The sequence below is a fragment of the Falco punctatus genome, assembly GCF_963210335.1.
Source record: "Falco punctatus genome assembly, chromosome: 5".
Taxonomy (NCBI): Eukaryota; Metazoa; Chordata; class Aves; order Falconiformes; family Falconidae; genus Falco; species Falco punctatus.
The window spans coordinates 71,954,950-71,982,519 of NC_137584.1; the positions used below are offsets into that span (position 1 = coordinate 71,954,950).

Sequence of the window (27,570 nt, forward strand, 5' to 3'; positions counted from 1 at the left end):
ATTTAAAAGCTTTCTTTCAAACAGGTAGAAAGTGATACTGGAAAAGAGGATATGTAAAGCCATGCATTGGTTTGGGGAAAAAGAATTCTGGGGCCGTGCACAGATTTAACTTTCAAAATACATTTAGTACTTTAAATACACATTTTCCTTTCTGTACAAGTCGTGGCATGATAGAGATAAACAATGCACTGGTAGCCATGTATCATGAAATGCCAAGCATGGTTTAACAGCAAGTGGCCTTGAATCTTCGCAAACCTGTGGCCAACAGTACTGGCAACATAATGTGCCCTGGGCAACATCAACCCCCACTCCCCCTGTCCACTTAGATCACAGCAGCACAAACTCTAATCATTGCTGCGAGCAACATCAGAGCCTCAAGGGCAAGATGTTGCTTGCCAGCTGTAGATTAAGGACTTCTGGTCTGGCAGATGGAGCACCTGGATGGAGGCACGGAGACCTGAATTCCGTTTCCAGCTGTGTGGGTGATCTCTTTACACAGCCTTGGGGAAGGAGCTTCTTGTCTCTACAGAGTGTGAACTCATCCATCACTGACCCAAGTTACAACAACCACAAAGCGAAAAACATGGTGAGGGATGAGCTGACGGACAGTCACCACTGACACTAAAGATGGATACTCCCCAGCACAGAGGGAGCATTTATCCTTGGAGTCTGTTTCACCCTTTACAAGGCTAGGATGACCTGGTATTATGTGGTTAAAATTTGTGTCCAACTTCAACCTTGTCAGCAAAATTCACCATTCCTTCCTGCACAGCTGGACTGCAGGGGTCATAAAACAAATACTGTGATCATTTTTCCACTAAAAAGTATTGAAAAATGAAGAAAGTAGTTAAGAGTAAAGTGTTTTTTTTTTAAATCTAGCTGCAGTTTTTCCAAACACTAAGAGCTTGAAATTACTAAGTAGGGAGAAGCAGATTTCTGTATTTGTAGCTTCTTTTTTTTTCAGATTGTCTTTTCTGTTGCTAGGAGACTACAATCCCAAATTATCAATAATGATGAAGGACATTATATTATATTTTTATTTATTTTATTACAGAATGATCAAAACAACTTGTACCTTAAAAACAATGTAAAACAAAAATCTTTTAAATTCAGAAAAATTTTAACACAGTAACTCAGCGTCTTCAAGGCTCAGTAACTACCTACAGCTCAGCAGTATCTCAAAACAGGTCCAGCATATTTACCATACAAAAATATAACAAAGGAGATAATAAAAATGGGTGAAAGGTTTCTATCACCCTTGATTAAATAAAGCATCTGCTTCTGCCCTTTAGAAGAGGACCTTGTATATACAGTTAATGAACAAACAGGTCATCCTTATGTTAAACTACCACACAAAGAGACATTGATCCAACATAATTCTGGGATCATGAAAATGAGATGTAAGAAAATTTAAAATAGATAGTAGAGAAAAGTGTTACTCTGCACCCATAAGGACACAAGAAATCAAGTTGTGAAATATTCTCAGCAAGAAGGATCTAGCAGAAGCTTTGGAAAAAACCAATGCAGTGTTACAGATCATAAACCAAAGAAAACACATAAAACGCTCTTCTGAACGTGATACAGTACAGACATTATTTTTGCAGCCAACATCAAATACTTTGCAGGATTCTTTATTTGTTGGGTGGATTTGTGTTTTGAAGTTTCATTTTTAATAACAATACATAATACAAGACTTTTGCTTCTTCAATATAAATGCACAGAAAAACAGTAAGCTATAAAATTGTGTATAGTTATATTAAAATTATGTATGCAGCTACAGTATTCAAACTAAAATATTTTTAACACACTGAAAAGCCCACAATTTCTGAAAAGTCAGTTTCTGCAGCTAAACATCAAAAAGAATGCATTGATTTAAAAAATAAATAGAAACATGAGAAGGATTACAGGTATTGCGAAAATAGAAGAAAGTAAAAATAAAAGAACTGATGTTTCTTTGGGGTTTGATGGTAAGTCTGTGAAGATATTTTTTGTTAATTCAGACTACAAGTTTCCCTTTCTTTTAGTAGGCAATCTTTGACCCAACTGAAAGCAATTAAGACTAAAAGCAGGGATACCTAGGTGTTTAAATTTTTTCCTGCTTTTTTCTAGCAGCAAGAGCTAGTGTGGATGTGTGGCAAAATCACACTATACAAACAACAAATCTCAGCTATACAAATAAAATCCAAGAAAAACCACAAGAGTTCAATATGCCTGCCACTCAGAGTGAAAAACAAAGAGTGCAGTACAAAGTACAAACACAAGCCCAAAAGAGTTTGGGTAATTTTAACTTCTTATTTTCTCAGCCCCTGCAGGAAGCTAATAGGCATAGTAGAAGTAGTCATGCAGAAGTACTCACTCATCCTCCAGAAATATCTACAGTCAATAAGGAGAGACAGAAATTCCAGTTCACCTTGCTGCATTGCTCTCCACATACTAGATCCAGTGACGACACAATACCTGGCTGAGGCACCACAAATCACAGTAGTATGGCCACCTACTTTCTTCAAAGTGCCACTTACAGCTCTTAAAGCAAGGAGTTCCCTTGCCATCAATACCTCACACTTGTTTGATCCGTCATCTGTGACAGGGAGGGCTCCCAAAAATGGGGGAACAGACATATTCAGCTCAGCTACTACTATCACTCAACACTGCATCATCTTTTTGCTGAGGGTTCTAGGTAGACAAGAGTTTACCTTAATAGACTTCACAGAATATAGGAATGATAGACTTAACAGAATCACAGAATTACGCAAGTTGGAAAAGACCCTTAAGTTCATCAAGTCCAGCCATTCACCCAGCACTGCCAAGTCCACCACTAAACCAAGTCTCTAAGTGCCACATCAACACAGCTCTGGGTGATTGTGACTCTCTCCCCATCACGTACTCCAAGCTCAGGCTGAGCACCAAAGCAGAGAAGACAGAGGGGCCCAGACATGCCTGAAAAACACAGAATAATTTAGGTTGGAAAAGACCCTTAGGATCATCAAGTCCAACCGTTAACCCAGCACTGCCAAGCCCACCACTAACCCATGTCCCCGAGTGCCACATCTACACATCTTTTAAATCCCTCCAGGGATGGGGACTCCACCACCTCCCTGGGCAGCCTGTGCCAATGGCTGACAACCCTTTCAGTGAAGAAATTTTTCCTCAAGCAGACAAACACTCCTGCCCAGCTTGGTGTCATCTGCAAATTTACTGAGGGTAAACTTACTGAGGTACTCAATCCCCTCATCCAGATCGTTGATAAAGATATTAAACAGGACTAGCCCCAATACTGAGCCCTGGGGAACACCACCTGTGACCAGTGAACAGTAATCAAGGTATTGTGTACATTTCACAATATAAGGAATAAGGTGGGCTAGCTTGCCAACAAGGATAAATTAAGATTGTATACAGTTAAAGAAGAAACAGGCCTCTTACTGTCAGAGGCTTCACTAAAACAAAAGCCATTGGGGATGCCATTTGTGAGCTGTGCAGGAGTGTTCTTGGGCTAAATAATGAACCTCCTTGGTGCACTGGGGCTGGTTTATGGTTCATGGAAGCAGTTGGTTTGTATTTAAACGTAGTATTTTATGCAAGCTTTAGAAGAGTGAGACTCTTCTCCTCACCTTCATTGAAACCTCTTGATATTAAAAATGTAGACATACCACATGCCCTAATTTGGTGAAGTTATGCACTAACGTCAGAAATAAAATAAAACCTTGCTGCTCATAATGGTTACACAAATTGTTAGTATATTAGTTCTCTTTCCAGCACACCAGGTCCGATGCACTGAGAAAGTGGGGATACTGCTAACACGGAGACCCACAAAAATTTAACTGTCTCCCCTGGGAACTGTTCTACTTAAGTTGCAGTCAATGCTAATGAGTAGCCTTCTTTTGGGCAGTCTCCTCTGTGGCTCATGACCTTAAAATGAGTCCCTGAGAAATTCCATGTCTCATTCAGTCTTTCCACAGTCATGTCAAGTTACCCTGAACGCCACACCTTCTCATTTCTTACTCTGGTTCTCCTCTGCAAGTCATCCTTCTTCCTTCCCTTCTCTGACTCATACCCAGATTGCCTGGGGATTCATCTTTATCCCTCCATTTCCTAGCTTCCTTATTCCTTTTATCACTTCACCTCCAATTCTGTATGCGATCACTGTCATACTGGCCTTCTGACTGTCTGCTGGACTTTTGGTGAGTATAATATTGTTGCCTCTGTTCTTGAAAGAGGAAGAATAACTAGCACACCTTTTAAATTAATGCATTTAGCCTTAGTCCATACAGCCACATGTAAAGCATACATACTTTTAGTATACTGAAAAACACTTTCTCATCAATTTTCATTTTGTCATTGAACTTCTGGCCACTAAAAACTCTTCCAACACAGATAGCTCAGAAGAATAAGTGGCAATCTACTTTTATCTTTCAACCAATAAAACACTTTTGATAGATGAGCCATCCATATTCTGACAGGCAAGCAATCTCACCTACCTAAGCTGGCCCTGCTTGGAGTAGGAAGCTGGTCCACAGACCTCTAGAGGACTCTTCCAACCTACATTATTCTAAAATTATACAACACAGTGCAAACAATCACTTTTTAGTTTTCATTTTAAAAACTACAGTATACCTCTGCTAAAGAATTACAATGTATGAGATCTTCTCTACTTAACTACCATTTTGATCAGCATGTTCTATAGAGAAGGTGGGGTAAGGAAGGATAAGTGAGGAAGAAAGTCTGTGCATCTGCATAGTTTTGAGGCTACCAAAAAAAAAAAAAAAAATTAAGCCAACTTTGAAGATCTCTTTCTGTGTCTTTCTCAGGATTTGTAGGATGCTAGAGTGGAACAGTGACATCTTGGACATTTTGCATTCCTATAGACTGCTGTAACTTCTGGGCTGACAAACATTTTCACTGACATTGAATACCTACAGCCGGACAGGAATTGAATGACATTCTTCAATAGCAATTGTTTGTATGGCTTACATTAAAAAAATGCTGGAAATTATCAATTAATAGTTTGTTGGTTTTGTTTTGAACAAAAACTGCAAACATTTCAGAAGTATTAAAACACTTAGTTGCATATTTTTGAAAATAGTTGCATATTGAAAAGTAGCAGCAGCAAGCAAAACTCCAGCTCCATAAAAGGAAAATATTTTTCACAACAAAGTGGTTAAGCACAAGAACAAGTTGTCTAAAAAAATGTGATGAAATCTACATCCTCAGAGATTTCACTACTCAACTCAGCAAGGCCCTAACTTTGAAGGCAGCCATGCTCGGAGCAAGGAACTAGATAACTTCAACAAGTCCCACATAACCTAACTCCTTCTGTAATAGCAGCAGATCACACTATTTTAGTTCATAAGTGTTTGTTTCCAAATTTAAGCATGATAACAAGAATTTTAAATGGACAAAATCAAAACATTTCAAAATTTTAAATATCTCAACATTTTTACTTCTTTTAACTTTTTCATTTGGTTACTGGTATCTCTGAATCTTAAAACATATAATGCAAACCAGCTATTGAACCAGGCTGAACTGTATGAACAGCTATTGAAGCCAGGCTGAACTTGCTCTCCCTCCAACAGAAGAGCACAGACACAAAAAGCAAGCCCATATTGGTAACTTCCTAGAATATTTGCCCACCTTCCAGGGATTCCCCAGCCCACAGGTAGTACCTGTATCTGGTATCCCCCAGCAGACTTTTCTTCCGTGGTTTTGTCCAGTCACTTTTAGGAACGTGCACACTTCTGATAGCTGATATGAAAGATTTACATCCCCTGCCCTTTACAACTTCAAAGCAATTGTGTACTAGGTTGATTTTTTTTCAAATACTAAATAAAAACTAAATAAAAAATAAAAGCTGTAAAAGAATATTTTTATTTAGTACTAATTCAGTGGGTGGCTTAATATAAAGAGGTATAAGAACATTTTCCCTCCAGCAGCTATGTCATTTAGACTCTTCAAAAACCTATTCTAAAAACCTGCTGCTGGAATTTCTCTCATTAATCGAGCTAAATAAGTCCCTGAAAGCCTTTGGTAAAACAGACGCTAGATTACATTAATTAATCATTTAAATTTTCTTCTGATTTTGCCTCAACTGCCACAGGCAACCCTGCCTCTTCAAAGATAACTGCAATGCAAGAACAATAACTACTGTTCATAAGGGCAGCAAGAGAATTGAAGCAGGGGTACATTAGGTGAAAATTTGAACCAATTTATTTGCATCATATATCCTACCAATTATGTTGCTTTATGTGAAGTTAAAATACACTTCTGTTCTGACTTCATTTGCACAAAACAATAAGAAATTAAGGGAGGGGGGCGCAGAAATATATTTCCTTCTTAAGGACTACCTCTCAAGTATACCTAGAGGGAAGACATTTATTAACCTGCATGTGCCAAATGCAGGTGACAGCACATGAGGACTCCTATATTGGCTTTTCATTGTAAACTTTTTCATTGATTTGCTGCAACCAATGCCAGCAGTTCAGCTATCTCAGTACACAGTGACTTCCTTGTGCTTCCCAAAACTCATCCTCTTACAACCTGTGCATTTTCCTCCTAATTCTATTTGTTACTAAATTATCTGTTTGATTATGTTTATCCATTATATTCCAAATTTAGACACAGTAAAATAAAAATGCATATTACAAATCATTAAATAATTGTCATCTATATAACAACATATTAATATAACACTGATCAGAAAAATCTTTTTGATATTATTAAACTGTTTTACATGGGTAAACTTAGTTACCTTTATTTTATGTGCTTCTGTTCATAATCAAAAATCAAAGACCTTTGTAAAAGTGAGTAGCCATCAGCACTGATCACTTCAGCCAAAGAACTAAAAAATTGTAATTCCTTATGTGATCACACCTGTTACCATTTCATACAAGGACCTACAGACTCTGCTAAACTGTTAGCATTCAAACCATTCAGAACTTCCAAGAAGTAAGTATCACTGTTTCCCTCAAAAACAAGACTGAGGATCAGCCACCCAAAATTCACTGTCACCATCAGGTGGTGAAGTATCAGTATGTCTCATCTCAAACAAAAGTCAATCAATAGTGGGGTGCAGTTTTTTGTCTCATTTATATGCCTAAAACATACATATGTCACTGCACATATTTATAAAAACTATAAAACGCAGTGCACAGAACGTCACTGTGAAACCTGCGTACTGCCTTACCGAGTGAGAAAGAGGAGCCCACTCCACTAAAAATTAATAACCTCCTTGTAATTCAGGCAAGTACAAGAGACATTTTTGCATATGGTGTGTCAAAAAAATAGCATATCTTAGCATGTAAGGTCACTCAGCTGTCAGGAACAGAAGCAGAAACTGCCTTCTAGACACATAACGAACAAGAAATCATGAAGCTAAGCAGGAAAGGAAAGGGAGGAAAATTCTAATTTAAGCAAATTTAAACAGGACATGGTGTATGCACTACATCCAAGACCCTGGCCCTGCAGACTGGCTGGTGTATTTATCTCCTCTGTTAAGTGTCAGTACGGACTAGGAACATTTCCAAAAGATGTTTTGAATGTTGCTATAGTGTGCTGTTAGATGAAAGAGTTTAATAGTGTGGATGTAGTCAGACTGACTCAAGACCAGTAAACAAGTTTGTTTACTATGATGGCACAGCCTATTATAGACATAAAAATGTATTTGAGGTGTGATCCTGGGATGGATCCCACACTTGGTTGATCTCCTTTCTATCAAGTATTTGAAAAGATTGCAAATATTCTCCACTTCATTTACTCTAACTCTAACCTTACTGGTAATGTGTGGTTTGAAAGCAGCTGACTACCAAGAAGCTATTCCACCAGCTTTCGGTGGTGTACCTAAAACTGTGGGAGTAGAACACTTGTGCAGTAACCCATCCCCCAGGATGTATTATTCAACGTATCCAGAAAGCAACAAGAAGTTTCTCCACCTAGCTGTACAGTTTATGAACTACTAAAGCAGGAGTATGAGAAAAAAGCATGACTCCCACAAGCCAGTGAGAACTCAAAAAAGCTGTCTGACACAGACGCAGCATGCTTGAATCAATGGCTTCCTGTGCAGTAACATAAAGTTACTGTAACATAAACATAAAGTAACATAAAATCACAGAAGGACGTAGCCTGGAAGGACCACTGAGGTCTGAAGCCTAAACACCTGCTCAAAGCAGAACAAATTAAACGTTAAATGAGACTGCTCAGGGTCACCCCCGGTCAAGTTTTCAAAATCCCCAAGGATGGCAATTCACATTCTCACTACGAAGACATTTTTCCTTACATGAAATCAAACTTTTCCTTGTTACCGTTTTGCTGTTCATAAAGCAAACAATGGATAGTCATCTCTGATGATTGAGTTGGATGTGTGATAAGTCCTCTGTATCAAACATTACTTAGTAAGACAGTGGTCATGTACAAGACCAGGTTCGACTTCCAAATGATTTTAGAGACCATTGCATCCAAGTTGATACGTAAATAAACAAAGAATGGTAATGGCCATTTTGTCAAGCACAAATCATAAATAGTACATCAGAAAACATTCACTCACTAATTGTACACTGAGCAAACTCGTCAACATATGTAGGTCATTCCCCCCGCAAAAGAAGTAATTTATAAGAATCCTATTCAGATGCTTCTCCAGCACAAAATTACAAGCGATGTTGCAAATCCTGTAATCTTCCAATCTGGACAGTGTCTATCCACCGGTAACCCTATCTGGCAACACTTCTGAATTGCCTGCCCTGCTAGATTACCTGCATTTCAGAAAATGTCATGCCAGCAACTATACGATCATGGCTGTGTCTGGCTTCTTACTGTGTCGGGTATTTCTGGGCTGTTCCTTCCCATTCACAGAAAGCTTCCAGAAGTAGAAAAAGACTTAAAAATTCTATGGAAGAGCCCAACGAGGTCAGTTACCAACATGTAGGGAGATACAAATATGGCTAAGTGCCAACAATGACAATACCTTGATGGTGGCACTGCGAGGTAGTAGCCCATATTCCCAGTTCAAACCTAAGTAGATCCCAACCTTCTTAAAATTCATTTCATTACTCAAGTTCCTTCCTAACATCTACTTACTACTGGTTTATACAGCCCAGCGGTTGCGGAAGATAAGTGGTATGTGATCTAAAGTTGAGTAGACTCCCATGGGGATGCAGGGGATCCCCAGGTACACTAAAGCCACCACGGTGCTCCCCGTTATCTCAGACTGAATGACTTCAGTGAAATTTAGGCAGGCTGAATCTCACTCAGAAGCTGTTCACACGTGATTCACCTTCATTTGGACAAAATAAATGTATAACATGCCTATACAGAAACTGCCAGAACAGAGATTAACATTAGAGTGCCACAAATCAGGCAGAACTCGGCTTTGATTTGTGAATTCTCTGAATGCAGGACAAAGCCATGAAGGAAAGGAACAGGAATGCTGTAAGATAGAAAATACGAGTGATAGGCAAAGATTTATAATTAATCAACAACAGGAATGCAGCACTGTTTTACAAGGCAATAATCCAGCTCTATTCCCTAAGGTAAAGCCTAGGAGAATGAAGGCTGAGTAGTTTTTTGAAACAAGGCAACTGGATTATTGCCCCATAAAACAGCATGGCACTGTGATTATTTCCTTTGTGTTACATGCCCTTTTAAAATGTTTTTCCCCATAAATGTTTAAAACGTAACGAGTAAAAAGATCAGGAGAAGAGAAAGGGGACATGCGATAGAAGGTAACACATTTAATATTTTCTTCTAATTTCCTGAAAATGTATCAAGTAAGAAATGTAAAAGAAATGGTTTCAATCAGGGCTATTATAAATGGCAGCAATAAATCCTATTAATAAGCAGCATCCTAAGATTTTATGTCTCTTTTATTCTTCACACATATGTTGTTTCCCTCCTCTGCTAGTTTTCTCCCTTGTGACACTCTCCCAAATGCATAGGCAGTTTTTCTTTATCTAGAATTTTCCCTAACATTTAAATTTTACATTATATTCAATACACCACATTTCACCAATCCCAAAACAAGGAAAAGACTCAAATATCTTGGAGAATCTTATTAGTGACAGCTCATAAAACTTTAAGCCACATCTAGCCTTCATCATCTCCGCAAGAACAGGACATTTGGGGAACCCAGAGCATCTTGTCTCAGGGCCTGAATCTATGCCTTGGCCTGACTGACATAAGGCAGTCCATGCCACCTGGTCTCAGAGCTGAAAATCACTTCACCTTCTTTTATTTACAACAGACATATTTAGAACAGACCGCTGTATTGCATCACAGCCAGTAACATAACAAAAATTCGTTATGCATGCTAAAAAAAACATTCCTGGTAAGATAATACAAATACGCCAAGGAAGAACTAACTTCTTCATCTGTAAATTAAAACCCAAGTACTAGCTTCATTCACAGTAACACCAAATACATATGATTCACTGAGTAACATCATGACCAAAGTAAGAAAATTCAGCAGACTCCCAAATCCTCTGTTTCTGATACTGTATTTAGATGCGCACAGCTGCCTCATAAGTTTGACATCTATTCAAGGCACTGAATTTTAAAGAAAATAACAATGGAACTTTCACAAACATTTTATCTGTAAAAACTCTTTCTTCCATTTCAAAAACCTTGCAATTCCTCTAATAAAAATTTCTTTATAAAGGCAAACAACCAAAATAAATATGATTTCAGCTGACACTGTTTTGAAAACATTAAATGGAATCCCACTGGGAAATTAAATGGAAATGTCATCTCTAATAATGGGAGAGATTGATTCATAGACAGAATCTAACATTGTAAAATATGCTACCTACATAATTAGAGGAGACCAATTTTCCAAAGGACCAGTCTCTTACACCTTCCAATAAAATCAATGCCTAAATACAGATTTTGAAAGCAAGTTTCAACATATGTGCTTGAAATATTTGGCTACATTGCAGAAATTAAATCTGAAGAGCCCTGAAAGCATGCTCCCGCTACCTAAGGCACAGAACTCTCTGGGTTCCAACTGCTTCACAAATGTCTTTTTGGAATAACTGCTATCACCAATGGCACAATTACAGCTTGATTTCAAAATATTTGAACTACACAAAGTATCAGCAACCATCGTTACAACAGCTTAAACATAAGCTGTCCGCTTACAAATACCAAGTATACCTTGGATAAAGAAATACAGGAAAGGTGACACTTCCTAGGCTGTGGATGGGAGGAGAAGGTTTTAATTTCCCTTACTGTCAAAAAAGTGAAGTCCAAGTTTTGTGTCATACAGGCAGAAGGAAACAAGAAGCTGTGTACATAACAAAGCTTTGAGTTTCACTATTACATTCAAGTCCCAGTATGACTCATGACACGCAAGTTCAGACTCAACCAAAACAGAATTAACAATACAGAAAATTTTCTCCAGGTCTCGTCAATTTTAGATAAAACCAATTTTATCTGAAACTCCTAAGCAGTAGTCTTAGGTTACTAGTAAAACTGTTTAAAGGATACTGTAGAGAGCCTACTCATCAATATTAAAGTCATTGTACCATTACACTGGGTTACTGGACTTTCCTGGACAAGGGTATTCTAAGTGTTCCCAAACTGTGGCCCCCGAACTAGTAATTGCAGGCTGTCATGGCTAATCTGCAGGCAACCCTTAAACAACACGTTTTCAGGTGTATCATTAGCTCTGCAACTTTGCCAAAGAAGTCTGTAGTTCTCTTCCTAGCACTCAGGAACAAGGAAAAACCACCTTTTGCATCATTTACACGGCTCAGTGAGGAGCCAGGGTCTAAAATTTTTTAAACATAGCATGTGCACTTTTCGCAGTGGAACCTGTGCTGTATGAAAAGGTGGAAACACCTTCTTCAACGAGGTTATATGTCTCAATTTCCTCTTCGGTGAATTATAAGATCTCTGTGGGTTGGTTCTCTTTGGGGTGTGACAAACGTGGCAGTGCTAACAAAACTGATGAGTGTGTGAGTGCCAAAGATTGTTTGGTATCCCATTCTCTGGAATGCTCAGGACCTGTTAGCAGTAATGGCAGCCACTTTGCAGTGTATTCAGAACAGAATGTTTGGAGGCATAAATTCTCAATAAAAAGGAAAGCAAGAGAAATATTAACTCAGATATTGAGGCTACTAAATGAAAGGCTACTGACTTCAGTTATGGTGCAAGGGACAATGGTGCTGTGATTATAAACATTATCACGTCCATTATTACGACCATTAAAAATGAAACAAGTAAAATTAGAAAATTTTACTAAAATTAGAAAATAAATAAAGCAGAAATTTAATAAAAACTTTTAGCAGTAGTTAGATGCAGTTCTGTGTGGGACAGAACTTTTACTGTTTACACAATGAAAGAGAAATCAAAGTAATTTAAAATGTTTAGACATAAATCCATGACTCCACATTATATTTCATACTGTTGGTACCATCGGCACTGGTTTTGCTCCTGATGCCACAGCATTAGGCACCAAGACTGTGAATCCAAATGGGAGTAACGTAAATGTTTCCGAAAAGGGAAAGATGCAAGTAGAATGGTAGCAGCAAGCTTCACAGCGAAGCCTCACAGCCTCCCAGTAACAGAAAGGAACTTTTCATGCTGCTGACATCTCAGAGGACCCTTAGGGAGAAGGACAAGAGCTTCGAGAAGCAAGTGTGCAAGGGACATGACATGAGCTGCAGTTACGGACAAAAGAACTACAGCAGATGTCTCCAATTTGGGCATACTAAACAGCACGCTTATGTGGACAGAAAACAGCAGGATAAAACTTGAGTACTGGAGCAGAAAATCCAAATAAAAGAAATTGTGTTGGACCCCTTCAAGGCAGTAGAAGGAGCTAACTATTTTAGATAAATGAAGGTGCTGTTTCTCAGTTCGTCAGTGTTTAGGATCATAGGAAGTGCACTCTGAGTTTTTCATCAGATTTTTGAGATTTGTGCCTCGTAAGACTTCAGGTCTCATCCAGAAAGATACACAAATACTAAATTTTATTTTCACACGTCCTTCTAAAACACAAGTTAAGCAGTCAGCGAGACCATCACTTGCATATATAACATTATTAGACAAAAGACTGCTTGAAGCCCAAAGGCACATTCTAAAACAAATAACTGCATTAACTAGCTAAATCTATAAACTTTTTATACATAAAAGAGAAGTGACTTGTAAAGAAAAAACAGCAAATTTGAGGCAACATAAGAAATTCCAACTCCCAGCACAGGCAATGAAAAGGAAATGCACTATTAGAGGGTAGGTAGACAAGGACTTTCCACGTTTGTCTCATTTTTATCTTTTTTAAATGAAATAATAATGATTTACAATAAAACAATTACAGAGCTTTTGATCTAAATGTCACTTAGAAACTCGAATTTAAGCAAGTGTACAAACAAAGTTGAATACCAGAAAGTCTGGAAAACTTACCAGAAAAAAAAAAAAAAAAATTAAAAGAGCTCTGTGATATCTGATTTAATGAAAAAAATGTAAATGTTTTAATTATCTCAAAGAAGCATATAAGTATAAGGTTTTACTTCCACCACACACACATATATACATTTGTATAAATACATAAACACCCCTCTCATCTTTAAATAAAATCTCCTATGTGAAAGGTAAGTTTCATAACACACATCAGTAAGTTAGGAATTAAAAAAATGCATATAAGGATTTTGCAGTTTTTTAAAAAAAAAGAAGAAAACCAAAAGATTCTATTGAACATAAAGAAAACTCCAAATATGCTAAACAAATCAAGCAAGGGTGCAAATAACTTTAACTGATATGCAATAATAACGCAATAGGATTACTAACTCTTAATATGTTGGTCCAAAATCAGATTATTTTAATTGACTATATTCCCTATTACCACAGCAATATAGGACAAAGACAAAATACCTTTCATACCCTGTGAAAGTAAGAGGTTGCTCATTTACTAAGCAAGCATGTAGGGCAAGGGAAATTGATGTGGTAAAAGAATGTTTTGTAACCAAGAGATTTCTGTTCCTAATAGCAAAAGAAATATGAACACAGAAAACATGTATGTAGGCACTTCTTGAAAGACCTCATCTATAAACATTTCTTCTTATCCTCCCCTTTCTTTACTTGTTTTTCTTCCTATCATTTTTCTCATTTTCTTTGATTTCTTCACTATCTCATTATGTTAAAAATATTTTTTCATTTTAAAACTACCTTTGGCTGCTGAATACCCAGAAGATTTGTTTCAATGAGCTCCTTATAAAGGAATCCACAAAGCAAATATAAGCCTGGTCACTCCAGGGCACAGTACTGTGCCCTTTCATTACAAGACACCATCAGCTATAATGTTTTCCGGTAATATCACACATAATTCCTGCCAGTGGGACTGCGCCTAATCCCAGAGGATGAAACAGCTGGGGGAAAATATCACATGCAAAATTCACCACTTCTTACATACAATTCAAATGGTAACATACGCAGTCAGGACCACCAAGATTGTCTGTGGTAATAACAGGAACAGGCTAGCCATGCACACAACATGCAAGTTTCAGATACAAAAAGCACAATAGAGAGCAGAAGGAACACTTTCCTTTTTTGTAAATGAAAATTATAGTTTAAAAACAGGCTGAGAGTTCACAAAGGAAAGACTGATCAGAATACCACTAACTTCCTTGCACTAAAAGATCATAAAATCCAGAGGTGCCATTCTTTGATGCAGCTAGGTGCATGGGTTGAAAGACTTATCACATCTCTCTTCTCTGTTACAGAATTGCTTCAAAATACTATAAGGAGATAATGAAGAAACTAAAGAAAGCTATTAAAATCCCAAACAAGACCTTCCATGGATCACCCTCAGTGCTCGGTGGACCTCAGGGCGTGGAGCTGCTCCAGCCTCATGTCCATCACAGCACAGGATTCAGCAACCTTTACCAGTTACTACCATCCATATTTACTGTTAGTAGACCCCAGTATTACTCAAATTTTGTAAGTCTTCCTAATCGAAGGGATCAACTTTGGAAGTAGAACAAACTGGGAGCAAGTCCAACCTATGGAAGGTAGTTTTAGAAATGTTATGCTGCATTGTTAAAGCATCATCCTTCTGTTTGGGTCATTTTATCTCTCTTTGTTCATGTATTGTATCAATAATCACAAAAACCAGGGTTGGGGCTCCTGGAGAGAAAATCTAGTCCATCAGTCTGTCTTAAGGGAGAACTACCTGTTGTCATCTCTGACAGCTGTTTGTCCAACCTGATCTTAAAGACTGGTACAGTTGGATGCTCCAAAGACCAAGAGATCATCTATTCCATTACTGGTCTACCAGCATCTTGAGAATTTTTTCCCTAATATCTAACCTGAATCTCTTTTGACAGAGTTTAAACCCACTATGCCTTATTTGAGCCACCACAGGCATGGAGAACAGGTTATGACCTGATTTATAGCAGCCTTTTACATAACTGAATAGTGTTATCACGTTCTCCTTCAGTCTTCTCTTCCTTAAGCTAAACAACCCAAATTTGCTTTCTCACTGATATTTTCTAGACCACTGATCACCTCTATTGCTGTCCTCTGGACTACTTCCAGTTGGGCCATATTTTTCTTGAAATGCAGTGCCTAAATCTTAAAATTTGCATTACTCCATATTGTACCCTACCGCTAGAATGACAGGGCAAACGACAGAGAGAATGTACCACATTGACTCATACAGACTGTCTTCTAAAATGTCTCCTGTGAGCCACAGCAACGTGATGGCATCACCCAGAAGACACAGACACAGGCACGTGCACAGACACACGCGCACACACACACACACTTAGATGTAATTATGTGCCTACCAAGTATTCTGCACACTGCTCGTAATTTCTAAAGAACATTTACCTGCTCCAGATCAAGAGAGCTAAAGAAAGCCTTTGATTTACAAATTCACTGCTTATGAGCACCTCAGTCATAATTCAGCACTTCTATGAGCAAATTAATTGGAAGAAACTATTCCACCTGAGGCTGCAATAGCATTGTATTATATAACGAACAAATATGCCTAAAAGTGCCTACCACTGTCTGCTGACTACGAAGGAAGACAGGAGTAATGAGTCCTACGTACTTACACTGCAGATATTGATCCTGGCCCAATTCTCTCATCAGAGTCTTAAGAGACTATTTCAAGTTAAAATCTCACTGAATAACAGCCAAGACCACAAGCAAAGGAATTCTAGAAGCTGTTAACTGAGTGCCCATAAAAATAGTCTCCATTTTCATCAAAATACATTGGGCAGACAAACTGCATCACCCTCAGAATTGTTGTCTAAAAAGTTATAAAGGTCGAAGAGAACTGGCAAGATAGTTGGGCATTTACATTAGCATAAACACATCAAATATTCATTACAGTGGAGCACTTATTATGTCAGCATCTGAATTAAATAACAAGAATAAAAAAAACAACCACCCAACTATAAAAGTAAGTACCACAATAGCCTCCTGCAACACAGCAATTTTAAAGAAGAGACAGCAAGACAGCAATGCAGAGAATCACATTGCTCTCTGTTAAAACTGGCTCATTCACTACAAATTTATTGGCTTTTAACACTTCCCCTTCAGATGAATTTACACAGAAAAAGTATTACAACAGAAAGAAAGGAATTATGTTGTACAGAGTGAATCTATATGAAAGGAAAAACATTACACTGGGACAATGTATCCTATTACAATAGCGCAATGTATCTTAAATGCAAAATTTTAAATGCAAAATTACACCAATGCTATAAGTTTATGAGTTTAATCACAGTAAAAAGAAAAATTACAACAGACATTACGTAAGCTCATTTATAAAAAGTTATTACACTGGGTGCACAAAAAAAGAAAACAAGAGCCTTAGGTGTAACAGCATCAGAACAGAACACCTCAAGTACTTAAAATGCATTGCAACTGTGCAAAACTAATGGAAAGGCATACACACATGTAATACCATGTCTTCTGGGGACCATAAACCTCTTTACTACAGATTATAAGGGTGGGCTCCCAGCTTGCTAACAAATGCCCACGTGTTAGTTCCTTGGATAGTGCCAAAAATGGATGTGCTAGCATTAGGTCTGACATACAGGATCACTCTTACGACATTCTCACTCACTGGATAAAGTTATGGACAAAGTAATAGAAGCGCTGCCCTCTTTGTAGCTGCAGGTATAAACCATTGTTGAACAGTGTTGGTTTTCTTTTAGAACAGCAAAGCACTTACAGTAACATGCTGCTGCTGGCAGCACGTTCAGTATGGCACTGGCCTGTACCTTGCTAACCATCTCACCTCTGCCTTCTTATTCTGAAGCATCACAACCATCCAGCTGAAGAAATAGCTGCCCTCAAAAGGCAGACATTGACTCTCTTCTGTAACCTCAGCTGGCTGTAGCTAAGAAGGTTGGCTTGCTATGATTTTCACAACCAAGGTTTAACATCACATTACTGTACTATCTATGTAGAAGGAAGGACCACAGAGACTTCTTTGTTTATACTCAGCTATGTATTAGATGAACAAGCAAACTAGACCTTATTCTGTAGACCTATCTGTAGGACTGGAAAAGACACAGCTGTGGAGCACCCAAAATAAAATCCACACAGAAGCCTTTCATCTAGTATAAGCACTCTTACACTGTATATTTGGTGCTGTGCTGAGATGTAAAAGGGATGATGGCTTGCTCTGTAAAATCCATGCAAATGGAAACCTATCAGTGTCAAAACCCAAACTTAGCTTTTTGCAGATAGGGAACTGGGACTAAACCCATGTTATCTATCAGGAAAAAAGCAAGAACTGTTAAGTGCATTATCTAAGAAGATGGTCAAATAAATATTCCGATTTGTTATAATGTAGCAGATCAAAGACAATGTTTTCTGTATGCCTCTTCTGTGATTCTTCTAATACTAATTTATATGGAAGATTAAATCAAAGTGGTATTAAAATATATTAATAGCCCAAATAACAGCTTGCTAGTATGGACTCCCCACCTTTTGCACCTGTCCAGAAAAGCATTGCATATACTACTGTACATCTCATATCTCAGCAGAAATACATAATTCTGTATCCTAATGTGGAGACAATCCACAGTATGGAACAGAGATAACCTACTGACTAATTATACATCACATCTGCTTTCAGATACTCCATACCACCCACACTGCTCTCCAAAAAAGGGAACCAATTTACTTTTTTAACTGCTTGTGACGGGCCTGCTCTGTCTGTATTGGGTCTGGCTGAGCCCCACGGCAGCCCTCATGGTGATGTGCTTTGTATTGGTAGCTAGAACAGTGGTGATACACATCAGTGTTTCGACAACTGCTAAGTAGTGCTTGCACAGCATCCCAGATGTCTCGCCAACCTTGCCACCACTACCACCAGTAGGCTGGGAGTGGGCAACATCTTGGGAGGGGACACAGCCAGGACAGCTGACCTAAAGTGATCTACGGCATATTCCATACCATATGACCTCTGCTCAAATATAAAAGCTAAGAGAAAGGAGGAGGAACGGGGGGGGGGGGGGGGGAGGTCATTCAATTTTAACAACATTTGTCCTCCAGAGCAACCACTACGCTCACTGAAGCATTGCTTCCTGGGAAGTGGCTGAACATCGCCTGCTGATGGGAAGCAGAGAATAACATCTTCTGTTTTCCTTTGCCTCTGAGCATGCAGCATTTACTATCGTTTCATTAAACTGCCTTTATCTTGACCCACAAGGTGTTATCTTATTTGCTCCCCGTGTTCTAATGAGGAGGGGAATGATAAAGCAGCTTGGTGGGCACTTGGTGTCCAGCCAAGGTCAGCCCACCACACCATCTTATATAAGGATAATGTAATTTTCGATAGCTTCTGCATATTAAATCAATAATAGCTTCCTTAAGGATCTGCATCACAGGTATATATCTTCTCATTATAATTCAGTGAAGTCCAAACAAACCTTTCTTCAGACCTTCCAGTTTCCTTTCGAATTCAGTATATGTATTACCTCCATATCAGAGAGATGGGATCTGAGAACCTCCCTAAATTGTGGACCTCCTTACAAGCATATTCCTGAAGTGTCTGAAACATCCATCTGTCATAACTGCTTTCCTTACAGCAATGTACATCTGTGAAAAGAATGAAGTTGAAAGTCTCCACAGGTGTGCGCCACCCGATCTCACCATAAATAAGGAATAAGGTGAGTATGACATCCCAGTTTCCTGACTATACTCCATTAACAGGTTGTTAAGAGCACACAGGGCAAACAGTCAGTGTTTTACAAATGCTGTATACTTTCTGTTTTTAAAAACCAAACATTTGGTACTACAGAGGTTGCAACTTCAAACATACCAAGGCTGAAGATGTCAGCAGGAATAAGAATTTAAGAGAAAAGATGACAACAAAACAGTCATCTGTGCCAGTCAGATAATTACCCTAAGTAAATTAACAGTCACGTTGATCAGAAGTGGTCATGCAATAACAGTCAGATCTTGCTGCCCATGAGAACCCAGCTTACCAATGTGGAGAGACAAATATCTCTTGGTATCTAATTTACGTCAGTACATTTCCTACCATAAAGCACATCCAGGAAGCACATCCTTCACCCAGCCAGAACCCTTGCTCTAAGAACTACTCACTGCCCTGGCTAAATCAAAATACTTCGGGGAAATCAGAGTCCACCACCCCTTCTGTAACACTGTGCTATTTCATACTACTTCTACAGTCTCCTGTGCCACAATAATCCTAATTCACATACATGCTAGCACGCACATTTCAAGCCCTATTTTCTTTTTGTGCCCTCATATACTACATTAGTAATTGCCCTGGAACCACAAACATCTCTGGAGGGTGGCAAACGTGTGGGGAGACCTTCTTGCTCTCTACAACTACCTGACAGGAGGCTGTAGCTGGGGGGGGTCCGGTCTCTTCTCCCCAGTAACAAGAGACAGGACAAGAGGACACGGCCTCAAGTTGCACCAGGGGAGGTTTAGATCGGATACATGGAAAAATGTCTTCACCAAAAGAATTGTCGAGCACTGGAACAGGCTGCCTAGGGAGGTGGTGGAGTCACCATCCCTGGAGGGATTTAAGAGACGTCTAGATGTAGCATTTAGGGCTGCAGTTTAGTGGTGGGCTTGGTAGAGCTGGCTTAACGGTTGGACTCAATGATCTTAAAGGTCTTGTCCAACCTAAACAATTCTATGATTCTATGAAAGAACGGCTTCAGAATACACTAGTCCTGAAGCAAGCCTAGTGAGCTCAAAACACCCTTTATCTATCTTTTGAGATTTCTGAAGTACAAGATTTAAATTGAACTTAAACCTTAAATCTTCATGTGGAACAGTTAGTAGTAACAGGATGCCTTGGTAACCCTGTGTCCCTTACTGAGAACTTTTTTTTTTTTTTTCCCCCAAAAAGGACTTGTTCAGTGTTGAAACCCTGAAAAATAGCGAAGAATGGAGACATAGCAGAATTAATTAAAGCAACCAAAATAAACTAAATCAGTCATATCGGAACTGAAAATTTCAGGGATTAGAGAAAACATGACAGGTTCCAGAGAGAAAGAAAAAAGACCGGGAGTTATGGAAATCAATGCACTGCTCTGAACAAAAGTTGTAAGACTGGTGTTAAGATATCAAAATCTAAGACTAAGATGACACAATCATAAAATCATTTAGGTTGGAAAAGACCTTTAAGATCACTGAGTCCAACCGCTAACCCAGCACTGCCAAGCCCACCACTAACCCATGTCCCTAAGCGCCACATCTACACGTCTTTTAAATACCTCCAGGGATGGGGACTCCCCCCACCTGCCTGAATGGTCTGTTCAGCACTTCACAACTCATGAAGAGATTTTTCCTAACATCCAATCTAACCCCTCCATGGTCCTGTATTCACAAGTTCTCTTGTCATTGCTCATGACATAGATTACATTATTTGTAGGGCCATTGTTCTTTGCAATACATAATCTGAGTTTGGGAATCACATACGTGATAGAAAAAGCCTCTACAAAATATCTCTGGTCTTCATTGGCAAAATGATAAAGGCATTCTAATGCTCTTTTCAGATGTCCTCACTTGGCTTCAGCTGCAACTCCAACAGAAAACAGTTCTCCTGTACACTCTGTGTCATGACTGCCAGCTCCATGAAGATACCTCAAACAGCCTAGGATGTCTAAAAGGGCGCTATATACTGCTGTTGGGTACCTAAACTTCCCAGATGTTCCCAAAGTATATACCCTATTTCCCTAAAAAGCTCTTTTCCCATCCACCACCATCAGAAGAATGAAGATGGTAACAATATGAACCTCTGGTGAGCTGCTATTTTATGGGTCATGAAGTAGAAATTCAGACGCTATTTGAGTGACTACTGAGCGTACAGTATCCTCTCATACAGACTAGGGAATGGTGTATGAAAAAAACTAATCCATTCCAAGATACTTAGGAATATGGAAAATATGGAAAACATAAACAGTATCACCAAGCATCTTCAATGATATCTTTCACCTTCACTGAAAAATACAGAAGGGAATTATATTTTTATTAGGAGGTAGAAAATATAGAAGCCACTCTCCAGTTTACAACACTAGACAAGATTCAAGTGTCTCTGTCTTCACAATGTTTAAGCCCAAAGCAGACCCAGAAAAGACGACCTTAAGACAACAAAAAGAAGCTCACTAAAGGAAATGTAGCCGGGTTCTGCTTGATCTTGGCAAACTTACAAAAAAAAAAAAAAAAGGCGATTTAACAAATGTAAAGAAGGGACAATAATGGAAATTTCTTGCAAGACCTATAATTCATCCCTTTGTAATGAAAACCACATTCAAATCAGGTGCACATTTCAATCCCAACACCTCCAAGACCTAACATAAGAAAAACCACAGTGGCCATTTCATATTTGTTAATTCTTCTAGCCACAATAAGTGGCATCTTTGTGAACATAACAGAACATGGAATACCCAGGACAAGGTGAAGACCACTGGAGCTTTCAAGTACATAGAGCGAGTGGTCCCTGGTCTGCTTCAGGGAAGAGACAAACGTTCTAAAATTCCGTAGCATCAGCCAAATATGAAAAAACTGCTACAGTGACTCAAAGAAACAGATGTATACTGGGTGTAACTTCATTACAGGAAAACAACTGGAAAAATATAGCTGTCCATAACTGTCAAAAGGATAAGCTTCTATCATTTCCACAATAATTCCCACAAGATTATCACAATCAGTCAGGCCCTGAACTGTGGATTATTCCTTATCTATAAAATAAATGTGACTATAGCAGGCAATACTGTTATTTTAAGACAAATATATTACAAATTAATATTTTCGTCTTCTTATAATTTGTTGTCGTAGTGTCCTATTTTCTTAACCTTGAAATTGAATATAGCAAATACTGCATTGTAGTGGAGCACAAGCCTGTACTTTAACACTTTTTTAAAAAAAATTAAGAATTTGATTGTTCTTCCTCAAATTTAGACCACTAAGTGCCAGGTATCTTAGTCTAAGCCAGCTGCCCTGTGTTACTTTTAAGGTCAATAGAGTGATTCACAGGACCAACGTGTCAGCCATCTAGATCACCTTCTAAAGGTGTTTAGTCCTCCACAATGTCTACAAAAGTTACTTAACTCACACGCTGTTTTAACAGCTACACTGGACAAAATACTATTGATCTGGCTCAAAATTTCTATTGCACAGATGAAGACTGTGGCCTATAATTTCAAATGGAATAAAGGAGTGGAATTCCACCAAAGTCAATCCTGTTATGCCAATTTACAGTGTTGAGAAACTAACGAGCACATGCACACATACTGAACAAGTGATTTTAACCAAAATGAAGAAAAATTCTGTGTCTGTTTTCATGAACAAGTGGAGAAGTAGTTTATCCTAAATTGTGATAAGTATAGGTGATAAGAAAGAAGAAAATACTACAGCCTTCTTCCTGCAGTTTCTCAGACAGTTTTCCACCTTGGTCAAGGTTGGAAATCTAGATAAAATATTAGGAAAACACTTAATAGTTTTACATACCTTGCTGTGTACTGCAGCAAGACCTGAAGGAAAACATACTACATTATACGGAATAATTAAAATGATGACATCAGTGCCAGAAAAGTTGCTATATGGAGAGAAAAGACCTTGCCCTGTAGTGGGCTACAAAATCAGCAATTATTCTGGAGTAATGGCAAATGGTAAATGGAAAAAGCCTTAAAATATATATAGATTTTTTAAAAAAATACTGGTTACAGAAGCTGAAAATACCTCAGCAATGGCAGAATATGGAGATCTATCCTACGTAGATCATCAAGGTAACCTTCAGCATTTTCCATGGATACAGGAATGCAAAACAACACACAAAAGCTGCATACACTGTTTTTTAACGTTGATATTATTATCCTACAGCCATATTTAGGAAAAATCCATAGTCACACTCAGAACTGCGTACCTCTTCCTTGTCCAAAAAAATGTATTGGTTCATAGCAAGTACTCATTCAACCTTTGTACAAATCTGTGTTAAAACCAGTTTACACATGTCAATATAAAAGGCACAAACTAAGCCATTACAGTCCCATTTTGATCTCAGTCTACTTTGACACTAGTAAAAACAGAAGAGTAAGCCTTGGTTTATATATTATTAATACATACAAGTGAGATCAAACATAGGCCCGTTTCAGTATCAAACACAACACTCCTATGTGAAATAATATTATGCCTCTGTAGCTCAATAAGAAAAAGCAAGTTAAACCCAAACCCCTAATCCTCACCTCCACATTGAAATATGCCACTTTAAGGAACTGTACAATGCAAAATACATATTAATGATTCATTAAGAATTAAACACAAATTGCTCATTTATGAAGTTACTAAACTTAAGCAATAACTGAGGATCATAAATGAATCATGATAATGAATAATCCGATTAAAGTATCCAGAAAACTCAAAATTATTATAAAGTTTGTAAATAAAATATATCAATACAATAAACCATGTCAAATTACACTCACAAATTACATTTGCATGCAATCCAATCAACTTTCTGGAACCAACCATTTAAGCCATGCAATTCAAATTTTGCTTTTAACTTGCCAAGTTGGGGTATTTTCCAAAAATAAGCACTTAGATGAACTTTTAAAAGCAAAGGGTTTAGCAGAAAGAAAAAAATACTTTCTTATTATATAGGCCAAAATAAATCTGCAATTGTGTATATCTCATTTAGGAAATCAAAATACACTGACTAGGAATTTCAAAGATAAATAATAGTTTCAAAATTGTAGCAACTGCTTTCAAAATAACTTCAGTGCCAATATATGTTCAAATATTTGTACAAATATTTACATTTGTAAAAGCATTGCAAGGACCCACATGTTGATCATGTTTAAAACCCAAGAAATCATTTATTGAAATTACGTAAATACTCAGGAGATATGGCTATTCTAATATTCAGAGCTTGTTTTCACTCACAGGCACCACGACAAATGTTTTCTATTGTTTTCCGATTTTTAATAATGACATCCATTAAAAATTTGTTTTGAAATATCGTGATTAAAGAAAATTGCATATGCTTTGAGCCTACACACTATTTCTAAGAAATACGGGAAATTCATTTCAGAAAATGCACACAGATAGACAAACTTAGTACACTGTTGTGATTGCAAACTTACACCCATCACATCTCTCTGTTTCCCCGAACACATCACATGTTAATGTCTGTGCAGGAATGAAGAACATACTAGCTAACCACACAGAGAGCAAATCTGAACTTCAAACATTTCCTTTCCACTGAGCATCAATCTGCAATCTATTGCGGGATACCTATTTTAACACACAGCTGTCATACATTTTGTAACGATTTAGAAAGACAGGATTGCTGGTTTTATAATGTATCTGATTGAGACACTTTCTTCGAAAATCACTAACAAACCATATTAAAAGGTTTCAGTACATCAAATGGTAATCACAACAGCATCATACCCACTATTTAACTACAGTATCTTTCAAAAGGTTCACTGATGTAGTAAAAATCTAACGTATCTTGCTATGAAACCAATTTAATGTAATATTAAATAACCCAAGTTCTTTTACATAACAAAAAAGACCAGTTATTTTTAGTACTCTAATAATCAAAATGCCATGATGTGCAGTTGAAATACAAACACATCCCTCTTAAAATGTTTTTCATTAATGTTGTTTCTTTCTTTCCTTAACATAAAAATTAGGGAAATGTACTTCTGCAGCATGCCAGAAATTGCACATCTTACAGGCTGAACAATCTATTCTTTAAGGATAGTATAATACTTACTATAAGTGAAGATGATCCATAAAAATCTATGCTTTACAGTTACTCTCTGAAATAATAATGCTGATTGTCACAGCAGCAGTAGTATAATCCAACCACATCCAGGCCTAATAGGCAGCATGCTAGTATTTGTTCCTATGAAATCAGAAATAAGGTACCTGTCTCACTGAAAATCCAGGCACCCTTGGAGAAAATAAACAATGGATTTTTAGGTCCTTAATTTTATTGAAATCATAAGACATCCACGCTTCAGTCGTCACAGATTTTTTTAATCCAGGTATGAGAAAAGAGCAGATTTTTTCACAATTTACAGCAAACAGGTACTGTAACTACAAACTGAAGTTTCTATATCCAGTGTCATCAGTTCAAATCCAGCTCTGTCATCTTCAAACATTCCTGACTTGGCAGAAGTCAATACTTTTCCATCTCTTATTTCCTCGAAAATCCAGCAATTTCATATGCTCCCTAGTAAGATGCACTGGGAGAAATGTTTATAGAGCAGTAGCAAAATAACCATGCTTTCATTTCTTTTTTGTGCCCTTCAGGCATAGTCTGGGTGTCTTCGGCTTGCCCTGCTGGTCTTCAGTGTTGTCACTAATAGCTGGGAGATGGAGCTAGGACAGCATGAAGCAGCAAAAATAAATATTGTTGCTTTAAGAACATACTTACTTTTATATTAAGATGTCACAACTTTCTCTCTACTCTTACTTCTTTGCTGGGTCAGATGAAATCTTTAAGGAGGTTCCAGTAAAAGTTCGTGTCTGTAGCATATATGAGAGAAACACTGAAATTCCCATTCTCAACATATTCCGAAGGAGGTCAGATTTGGTTTTAAAGCATGTTCATGTCGATGAAAACTTTTTTTTGTTGCAAAAAATTGAAATTCTCCCTTTTATTTAGGTATTCCCTCTGTAATCTTCCAAGTTACTCGGCTCCCTTACAGTTTAATCAGACATACAAAAAAAAATAAAAAATCAAATATCGTATTTCCCATATGTATAAACTGACAATGTGGAGGCTTCATTAAAGAAGTCTTTTTATTTCTCTTATCACTGGTAACTGAACGTCATTTAATGTACCACCACTTTCAAACAGCCCAAGAGACTTAAAAAGCTATCCAAGTTTGAAAACCAAAAAGTTCTGAGTTTTTCTGTACCCCAGGACGGTTTTCTTTCCTGAAGCTCAAGCCGAGAAAGCAGACAAAAGAAGCTGATTTGACTGAGCTGTGCCAAGTCTTGCCTTTTTTTCTTTCCTCGGCTCTCTCGCTCGCTCGCTCTCTCGCTCGCTCGCTCCCAGCATGGCAACCTTCCCGAGCAGTCTTGGCGGAGCTCCAGCCTGTGCCAGTCTGTCTGAGTTCTTGTTTTCCAAAAGATGCTCTTTGCGAATCAATTAATATATTTAAAAACAGGAAACTGTGGGTCAGTAACCAAATTTTGGCACCAACAACTGCTTCTTCTGCCAAATCGGCTTATAGATTTCATGGTTTCCTACCTTTTACAATGGATATAACATTTTTGCTCACTGATCGTGGAGCACTGGAAGCCATTCACTGTTCACAGTGATAAGAAATCTGTTCTCTAAAAATGTCCGCATGCGACACATGAACAACCTGCAGTAAATCAAGATTCTTTTGAAGGCGGGCGTATGTGTAATTTTAATAAGAACCAAATACTCCTTAAAATAATATGTTTTCATTCTCTCCTCCCAAGAGTCATGGGAAGATGCCAGGAGCAGGAGATGTATAGATTTGAATTAAGATCACATTTGAAAGACATGCACATTTTAACTTTCTAAACTCCAGCTTGAAAACAACTAGTTCTTATCAATTTCACTATTATTAAAAATCAGCCGAAAATTAATACTAAAGCTAATCCCAGCTAATACACAAAAAATCTTCAGCAATCTCCACACATCCACAGATGCCAATGATGTCATCTGTTAATTCAAAAGCACAAGTTCTTGTGGCATTCATAGGAGAAATGGCTCAGCTTTAACAGTTAACTTTGGTGGAAAATTTTTGGATATGTCACACGACTTCAAGGATAGAAAATTGTATCTGGAACTCCATTCAAGATATTCTAAGTTACAAGAATTCATCTGAGGAGAATTACAGGAATAAACTTTCTTTTATCTTCAAGCTATTTGCCAAGGCAAAGTGCCAACTTTTTGAAACGTATGCATTACACTAATGAGAAAAATAGATTATCCAAGGGGGAAAGGGGGGGGGAACTTCCCTAAGTGTATAATTTTATAATTTTGTGGACACTACTGTTTTCTCATATAGAGTCCCAGACATTTGGAGGCTAAGTTGTTACTTGGGACTCAGTAATACAACCTTCCCAAAGGTTTGATTCAGGGATAAAGTTTACTTA

The 27,570-nt window shown here is 37.9% G+C and overlaps 1 protein-coding gene and 1 long non-coding RNA gene across 3 annotated transcripts in view; both read right to left on the reverse strand.

The window, feature by feature from the left end:
* Positions 1-27,570, reverse strand: part of MSRA (methionine sulfoxide reductase A) — a 292,183-nt gene that overhangs the window by 241,809 nt on the left and 22,804 nt on the right. The window lies entirely within an intron of this gene.
* LOC308064559 overlaps positions 1-27,570 on the reverse strand; it is a 68,662-nt gene that overhangs the window by 18,607 nt on the left and 22,485 nt on the right. Inside the window, exon 2 of the long non-coding RNA XR_013928440.1 lies at positions 1-26,807. This exon is cut by the window's left edge and continues 18,607 nt beyond it. This is a non-coding gene — a long non-coding RNA (uncharacterized lncRNA). The remainder of the gene's footprint in view (positions 26,808-27,570) is intronic.